General features: G+C 51.0%; 1 long non-coding RNA gene across 1 annotated transcript; it reads left to right on the top strand.

Moving 5' to 3' along the window:
• LOC142908990 (uncharacterized) lies at positions 1-2,102 on the top strand. The gene is made up of 2 exons (XR_012932050.1): positions 1-518; positions 880-2,102. It is a non-coding gene; the product is annotated as an uncharacterized LOC142908990 (long non-coding RNA).
• The last annotated feature ends 7,325 nt before the right edge of the window (positions 2,103-9,427 follow it).

Here is a 9,427-nt window from a genome sequence, read left to right on the forward strand (position 1 = left end):
TGAAGTCGGAACTGTTCATCCCAGCATTCAAGGACATCTGAGCCTGGATTCACACCTCTAAGTTGCGATTGAACATTAATTTCTGTATTTCTGCATAACACAAATGGTATTGTTTTCAACACCCTTTGCTATGTCAGCTGAATTTAGCTTTCAGAAATATTCCTTTTGTAGTGAGACAGCCGAAATTGTGTGCTTAGAGTTTTGAGTTAACATTCATCTTGATAATATGAAGGCTTCCAGGCATATTAATGACATTTTCCCTCTCATTGTGTGCCATAACAGCCCGTGGAGAGAAACCCTTCAGGTGCACTCGGTGCGGGAAGGCATTTGCATGTTCATCAAATTTTTTCATTACATCATGAATATATTAATAAGTATAGACGTGTAAGTCACGTGTGCATTCCTCTGTGCCTGACGTGTAGATGGTGTGGATATTATTTTTTTCTGTCTGCAGCTGACGCTTCCTCTGCAGAATTGGTCTGATGGAGCAAAGGCACTCAGCGCACCTCGGTTTGTAGGTAATGTTTAGAATTTGCTACATTTTCACTCAGACGCCAGCATGCAATGGCCTACTCGTTTTGAATGACACAATAGTATGTTTTACATACACTGTGAAGCAGAATGTGCAACTTTTTTTAAAAGCTTCTTGTTAATACAATGTAACGTGATGCAGTATATTTCACTGCAGTAATCCAATTTTGTTAATATGCCTGTCAATAATTTAGAATGTATACTTGTCTGGTTTTGTGCATTCTTGTAACATTTGATCTGTAAGGGTCAAACATTGAATAAGTGATGTTAGGACAAAGTGTGTGTGTGTGTGTTTGAAAGTAACCTGTACAGAGAACTCAGGTGAGACCCGTTGTTCTTGTGATACAGGTCAAACGGTGTTTTTGTGTTCCACGAAGCATCTGGAGCAACTCATTGTCTTTGAAATAGGGAGCACGCTCGGATCATTCATCAGTTACAAGGCATACCACTTGAAAGTTACACGTATACGAGGAGGTACATTCTCTACAACACGAATTATAGTTTTGTCTTACGTGTTGACGTAAATTTTGTCTAACTGGGACTAGAAATGCTCCTTGCTGATTGACGTCTGGATGTTCGTTACCTATCGGTTGAAGCAAACCCCACTGCTGTTGTTGAGACGCTGTGCACCAATTAATGGGCCAACACATTGACGGCCTTCAGGCCAGGAAAGTCACAACATTTGCACACGAAGGACGCATTCACGCAAGTACCCCATGCTCCGTTTTGAAGTTTTAAAATGAAACATCTTTGAATTGTGTTGTGTTTTGAATTAGATAATTTTATTTCTTCATTAAAAGCTTGTATCAATTTACATCTGGAAGACTTCATTGAAAAGGTCATTTCAAGTGGATTTTCTCTCAACATTAAGTAGATGGCCTTGCCGGGGGTTCGGTTCGATGCGGACTTTCACCTGTTTGGGATTGCGGGATCGAGATAAGGCGACACGGAGCTGCTGGCCGTGTGAGAAGACCGCCGTCTGCAGATCGATTCCAACGTAATCGAACGTCTGTCCCTGCGCCTCCGTCGTCCATGCAGGGGGTGCGTAAGTTTGCAGCGCCCCCTGCATTAAAACAACGGAAAGTGCAGCGCTCATCACAGATAGATACAGTTGTGCGCTTATATTTAAAATGTTATTCTTTTATAAGGTGATGTTGAAATCGGAAAGTGTTTAGCCAGTTGATGATTTCAATCAGATTGATTCATTTATTATGCACCGCATATCCGAGCTTTTGTGGTCCTGTTGAGCTAAAGTTGGAAAAAGTCCGTGACTATAACTTCGCTTAATTTTGTAAACGTGTTTCTATTATTTAGTTATTGTTTAATACAAACTACTTCAGATAATGGGTTTCAAGATGTACTTGAATGGCACGTTCGTTGTTCCGGTGTTTAATGGCTTGGACGTCATGGCAAATGGCTTCCATCGATGTGGAAGTCAATGGTGGATGATGATTTGACATTTCGGTGTTCATTTGGAGTAGATTGTTTAACTGTTGCATACCGGGTGGTGAAATGCTTTGCCGAGTACCTGAACTGTTTGACCAAGTGAATTAATGAAGAGTTCGATACGAGTTTGAGCGTTAATATTCTTGCGGAACAACAAAGGTCGGATATTTTAAAGATTCCTGATCGTACGTTTATTGCGACAATGTTCATGGGGAACACGTGTGGAGGAGAGTTCCGGGTGAAGTCTCCCCTTACCTGGCAACCATGGTGGCTGTCCGCTGATCACTCTGGCTTCGTCACAGCTACGAGCTGTAGGGACGCGACGCTCCACCCTGGCGCTGTTTTAATTCACAGCACCAAGACTGGAGAGCCTCATCCCTGCAGTTCCCTCCTGTTGTGCCGCAGCATTTACCGCGTAACGAGGCAATACAACACACACAGAGACACACACAGAGACACACAGAGACACACACAGAGACACACACACAGAGACACACAAAGACACACATTACACACAGAGACACACACATACAGACACACACAAAGACACATCACACACACAGAGACACACACAGAGACACACACATCAAACAGAGATACACACACAGAAACACACAGAGACACACACCACACACAGAGACACACACCACACACACGTACACACACGGAGACACACAGAGACACACACACAGAGACACACACAAACAACAACCGCCATTCGCCACTAAGTGGCGGTGACGTCACCACGACGCTTGTGCCAGGCTATGTGCACCCACACAGACACAAAGATCAAAGAGACACACGGATACACGCACAGAGACGTACACACAGATACATACACACAGATATACACATACACACAGATACACATACATACACACATACACACGTACATACAGATACATACACACAAATACTCACAGATACAACAACAACCGCCATTCGCCACTAAGTGGCGGTGACGTCACCACGACGCTTGTGCCAGGCTATGTGCACCCTGAGGCCACGTGAAGTGTCGAACGCCCGCTGGCAGGAGGTCACGGGGCAGACCCAGGTGCCACGGGTCGACTGACTGAGATGACTGGCTGATGCACCACCTGTGCCCCCTACTGTGCCAACCTGCTGTGCTTTAGCCACCCGGCGCTCCGCTCGCTGTTGTGAGCGTCGCTCCTCCGCCCTCCGTTGTTGTTGGAGGGCGACTGCCTCCAACTGCCCAGTAGCATCCTTCACGAGCCTCCTCCACAGAGGCCGATCTTGACACCGCTGGTACCAGTCATCGGCAAGTCCACTCAGCTCCACGTCCTCCTGTACCACATCACTCCATCTCTTCTCTAGCCCGTGCCGCGCCCGCTTAGCCCCCTCAATCCGGCCAAACAAAAGCTGTTTCGGCATGCGGTGGCTGGGCATGCGGGCTACATGACCCAGCCATCGCAGCCTTGCCTGCCGGAGGAGCTCACCGATGGGACCCTGCCCAGATCTTTCAAGGATTTGTGAGCTCACACAATCCAGTCTGGTTAAACCCAGGATGGATCGTAGGCAGGCCAGCCTAAATGTTTCTAACCGGCGAAGATGTTCCATTAGGGGGGTCCACGTTTCGCAAGTGTAGAGAAGGGAGGGAATGACCGTGGCCGAGAAGACCTGAAGCTTAGTGCGGAGCGACAGACCAGGTAGCTTCCACACAGCGTTACACAACCGATGAAAAGTTAATGCCGCTCGACTGATTCGGAGTGAGACCTCTGCTGTTAAACTGGAGCCAGTCATAAGCACACTGCCCAGGTATGGGAAACTCTCCACTCTCTCCACAACTGCCCCATCACCGATTGGGAGTTGTGGGGGTGGAGTGTCCGATGGTACAAAATACCCAGGCAGGTGCTTAGTTTTGGTGGGGCTGATGGTAAGGCCCCACCTCTTAGTGGCACGCTCCAGTCTCAGCAGCAGCGTCTCCAACTCCTCCTCTGACTGAGCAGCTATTACCAAATCATCAGCATACATAACGTGGTTGATACACACACATACACACACAGATACACATACACACATACACACGGAGACACACATACACAGAGATACACACATATACACACAGCTACATACACACATACACACACTATTACACTATTCAACTATAGACGAGAGACCTGCAGTGATCTATCAGTGCAGGAGCGGAGCTGCTGTGAGGCGAGGCGCTTGGAGCTCTCTGATTGGTCCAAGCGGCGGCTTGGAGCCAATCAGATTTGGTTCCTCCCTAGCCACGTGACGCGGGATTTTTTTTCCCGCCAAATTTTTGAGACTCCTCGTCGGCCAGGCGCCATTTTGAGAGTCGTGAGGTGCGGATTTGAATTTTTTATTTATTTCGGAGCAGAAATTATCGACGATGACGACCCCCCAGGGGTGCGAGATCGCCTCTCGTGAGGGAAAACTTGAGGTAAAAAGTGGCCTGAAATGTCCAGCCCGTGATTCGCAGATAGTTTAAATATGCACTGTTGAATTTATGGGCAGTGTTGGGTCTATGGGACAGTGCTGAGGCTATGGCCATTGACAAAATACAAACGATTTAATTTGTGAATAATAATGTAGACTGTAGTAATGATTATTAAGTATGGTGAGTGTACTGACAGTCTATAATGTAGACTGTAGTAATGGTTATTAAGTATGGTGAGTGTACTGACAGTCTATAATGTAGACTGTAGTAATGGTTATTAAGCTGAGTGAGTGTACTGACAGTCTATAATGTAGACTGTAGTAATGGTTATTAAGTATGGTGAGTGTACTGACAGTCTATAATGTTGACTGTAGCAATGGTTATTAAGTATGGTGAGTGTACTGACAGTCTATAATGTAGACTGTAGCCTGGTTATTAAGTATGGTGAGTGTACTGACAGTCTATAATGTATACTGTAGTAATGGCTATTAAGCTGAATGAGTGTACTGACAGTCTATAATGTAGACTGTAGTAATGGTTATTAAGTATGGTGAGTGTACTGGCAGTCTATAATGTAGACTGTAGTAATGGTTATTAAGTATGTTGAGTGTTCTGACAGTCTATAATGTTGACTCTAGCAATGGTTATTAAGCTGAGTGAGTGTACTGACAGTCTATAATGTAGACTGTAGCGGTGCGTAGCTAACCGTGCTAATTGTGTTTTGGTTGCATTTTGCACAATTATCGTACAATATGGCACCAATCTTTAGCACGAATGTTCAGTTTTATCCTGAACATTCAGCTCTGACACTTTCAGTGAATACCTGAAATGATTTCCATTGAGAATGTCAATCTCTTGACGCGTAAGGGGAAAATACCCCGGTGGGTTATGACCACGCGATGCCTCGCATTCACCAAGACAATGCAGTGAATGTGCTAGGGGAAAGTAAGCACATTAAGAGCAAATATCCTAAAAAAAAAAAATTCATAAAACTTGACCATAACGTACTCTTTGGCTTTTTCGGTGAAGTCACATAACGGCCAGCATGTTTTTTTTCCCCTCCAAATGTTATTGTAATCTGTGCACATGACCTGATGAAACGAATAACCTTTTTTATTTAAATAACCCACGTGACAGATCCAACTCATCTCTCTTCTTAAACTATAAACTAGTTTTTCTATTTTATTGTACAAGGTAAGGCCCACTGAGCTATATAGCGTTTTTTTCACAAGCGACCTGCCCATCACAAATTAAAGCTCAACACAAAGTGACTTCATCGTGTGGAAATGTATTGCAGTTAAATATTTTAAATGCGTGATGTTAATTCTAAATCTGGAGGGGGGGAAACCGGAGGAACCAGAAACAAATCCACGTGACCACGAGGCGAGAGACACTCACACTCCAAATATACTACCAGCAGCTCCACTGTCAACAACAACAACCGCAGTTCGCCACCCAAGTGGCGGTGACGTCACCACGACGCTTGTGCCAGGCCATGTGCACCTTGAGGCCACGTGAAATGTCGAACGCCCGCTGGCAGGAGGTCACGGGGCAGACCCAGGTGCCACGGGTCGACTGATTGAGACGACTGGCTGATGCACCACCTGTGCCCCCTACTGTGCCAACTTGCTGTCCTCAACGGATGGCACCTCAGCCAGCCAATCACAGTGGGTGACTTCCTCCAATATTTGAGGCACCGCAGCCTCAGCAGGGTCATCCCCACTTTGTCCCACGTTTTCATGGCTGAGGGATTTCCCCTTTCCCAGGACCTCAGGAATGCTCAGAAAATCTGCAAACCTGTTCCTGGGGGTCGGATATTGGATCACCGTTCTTTCCCCTAATGATGGTAATAGGTGTGGCGCTGCAGGTTACTTTTTTGATGGAGTTAAATAGAGATTTGTAATTGCAGGCCACTGAGGCAGACTCCATCTCCTCAGCAACCTGCGACCACCACCCATCCTTGCAGCGCCTCACGGCTCCCCGAACCTCCGAGCGAAGGCTGCGGTAAGCCTCCTCATTCTCCGACGTGGGACGCTGTAGCCGATGAGAGTGGGCCTGTCGATTTTTCCCAGCCAGCTTGAACACCTCCTCTTGTCAGCCAGGGTCTCTGGGGAGGTCTGGACCGTGTACCCAAAGCAGCCATTGCAACTACATGAGCTACAGTCCTAAACCTCGCCCATTTCCCCTCGACATCAAGAGGAGTGGGAGACAATGCCAATCCCAGCCGCAAGCGATGATGAAATTCTCGTTTGTAACTTTCATCAGCTAGCTGAGACCATGCCACTAAGGGTTTGAATGGGGTCCTGGGTGTACACCCACCACCGGAGTGGAAGAATTGCAGGTGCATCTTACAGATGACAAGTCGATGGTCAGTGGGCAGATAAGCTCCACGGTCGGTCCTGGTGTCAAGGACATGGGCTCGCATTCGCTGTTCCATCACTATGTAGTCCAGCAGATGTTCTTGCTTGGACCCGGCATGCATCCATGATGTGGTGTGGATGCGCCGATGCCGGAACAGTGTGTTGGTAATTACAAGCCCATGGGCTGCACAAAAAATTAGCAGCCTCCTGCCGTTGTTATTGAGCTGATCTGCCTGATGCCTTCCAATTACTCCAGACCAGGTGCCAGCATCATGACCAACTCGGGCATTGAAGTCACCCAACAAGATGACTCTATCCCGAGGGGCCACTTTAGCCAGCACCTGTGACAGGAGGTCATAGAAGGCATTTGACTCATTGGCCTTGCTTGCATCCCTCCACGGATGTTCGTCTTTGGTGGGGGCATAAGTTACCATGACCACCACTCCTCGCCTGTGGTTGATGGGAAGGTGAGCCCAAAGTAGCCTGGAGCTTACAGCTTCCCACACCTCATCACCACGCTCCCACAGCCCTTCATTCTTTTATTCAAAAAAAGAGCCACACCCTGTTGTTTGGCAGTCTCCTGCCCCGTATAGAGGACTGTCCACCCCTCATGGTGGCAGGAGCCAGAGCCGGTCCACAGGACCTCCTTATTACCACAGAGATCCAGGTGGTACCGGTCCAGCTCTTGACAGAGGAGTGGCAGCCTCTCCTCCGCAGTGAGCTTTCGAACATTCCACGTGGCCACACGTAGTGTTTTTTTTTTTGTTTTTGGAGGAGCCCCGAGGGGAAGGATTCAGTCTCCTGGCTCCGCCAAATGGGGTTTGGTCAGGAGACGTCATAGACGCCTGTCCCCCCGGGGCCTCCGGCACAAGCTTATTTATAAAATGTTGTGGTCGTGGTTTAGTGGTAATTAATTGGAGGTGGAGGGGTTTCCAGCCCCTCACACCTGTCCAGAGCCCCCACTTAGCCACTGTGGTGGTTACAAACGCCATGAGGGGAAAGGCCAATCCGAATTGGCCCTCTCCCCCGGCACTGCCCACGGCAGCGTTGCCCGTCCGGCACCACAAGGAGGTAGGGGGTTGTTTTGCCGGACACCACCACCATTACCACCACTACTACCACCAACACTACCACCACCATTACACCACCACTACTACCACCACCACTAGCACCATCACCACCACCACTTCCACCACTTCCACCATTACCACCACTACTACCATACACTACCATCACTACCACCATTACCACCACTACTACGAGCAACGCTACCACCACCATTACACCACCACTACTACCACCACCACTAGCACCATCACCACCACCACTTCTACCGCCACTTCCCCCATTACCACCACCACCACCACTACTACCATACACTACCATCACTACCACCACCAATACCACCACCACCACTACTACCGTACACTACCATCACTACCATCACCACCACCATTACCAACATCACTACAATCACTGACCACCACCGCTACCACCAATACCACCACCACTACCAGGACGTTTGCGTGCTGAATGCTGGAATCTGATTCCGCGTCTCCTCCCTCTCCTCCGGCCCTCCCCCCTCACCAGCGGCCTCCCCCGGCCCGGGCCCCGGCCCCGGCCACGGCCACGGCCGCCCCCTCCGCGAGGGCTCGCTCCTCCTGGCCCATCCGGGTGCCCAAGCGCTCCGCGGACGACGCCGGAGGAGGAGCCGAGTCCCACGCGGAGCCCTCCAAGGTCGCTCGCCCGCTCCACGACGACGACGCCGGGGGGCCGGGGCCCGCGCCGGGGCCTCCCCGCCGCGACTGTCATCTTCGTCGCCCCGTGACGTTCCGGGCTCTCGAGGGGGGGCGCCGCCGCCGGGAGACTCCGGCGGCAGCGGCGCCCCCCCAGGAGAGCTCCCGTGGTGGCGGCGGCGGCAGCGGCGGCGCCCGGAAGACGCCGACGCCGGGAATCGGCCCGAGGGTCGCCCCGGAGCGGGGAGACGGCGGCGGAGAGTCGGGGCCGGCGCTCGGTGCCGACGAGGCGGCGGGCAAGGAGGAGGCGGAGGAGGAGGAGGCGGAGAGACGCAGGGAGGCCGCGGTTGAACCGCGTGCGGCGTGGAAGAGACACTTCGACTTTTTGTGGCAGGGCGTGGGCAGGAGGGCGAGCAGCAGGAGGGGCGGAGGAGGAGGCGGAGCGAGAGGAGGAGGAGGGGAAGAGGAGGCCGAGGCGGTGATGAAGGCGGAGGAGGAAGAGGAGGAGGTTTTGGCCGGGCGGTCGCCTCTAAGCAAGCGGCGGGAGATGGCGGCGGCGGAGGATTGCCCGGCGGGACCGAATCCCGATCCCTGCCCGGGCTCCTCTACCTGCCGCGCTCCTCCGCCTACTCCGCCTCCTCCGTCTCCTCCGTCGCCGCCGGCTCCTCTTCCGCTGCCGCCGGCGCCGGCGGTCGCGGGCAAGCGGCGCTCGGCCCCGCGTGAGGCGACGTTCCACTTCTCCTCGCTGATGCCGCGGCCGCTGGCTGAGCCGCCGCCGCCCGCCGAGAGGCGCCGGGGTCGCGCCCTGGAGAAGCAGCGACAGCGACGGAAACAAATTCAGCAACAATACCGGCAGCAGAGAGCGTCGTCATCGTCGTCCAGCTGTTGGTCGTTCTCGGACGCATCGTCGTCGTCGTCTTCATCATCGTCAT

The sequence above is a fragment of the Petromyzon marinus genome, unplaced genomic scaffold (assembly GCF_048934315.1).
Source record: "Petromyzon marinus isolate PM22_M1 ecotype Great Lakes invasive population unplaced genomic scaffold, UKy_Petmar_22M1.pri1.0 PM_G_Scaffold_11, whole genome shotgun sequence".
Classification (NCBI taxonomy): domain Eukaryota; kingdom Metazoa; phylum Chordata; class Hyperoartia; order Petromyzontiformes; family Petromyzontidae; genus Petromyzon; species Petromyzon marinus.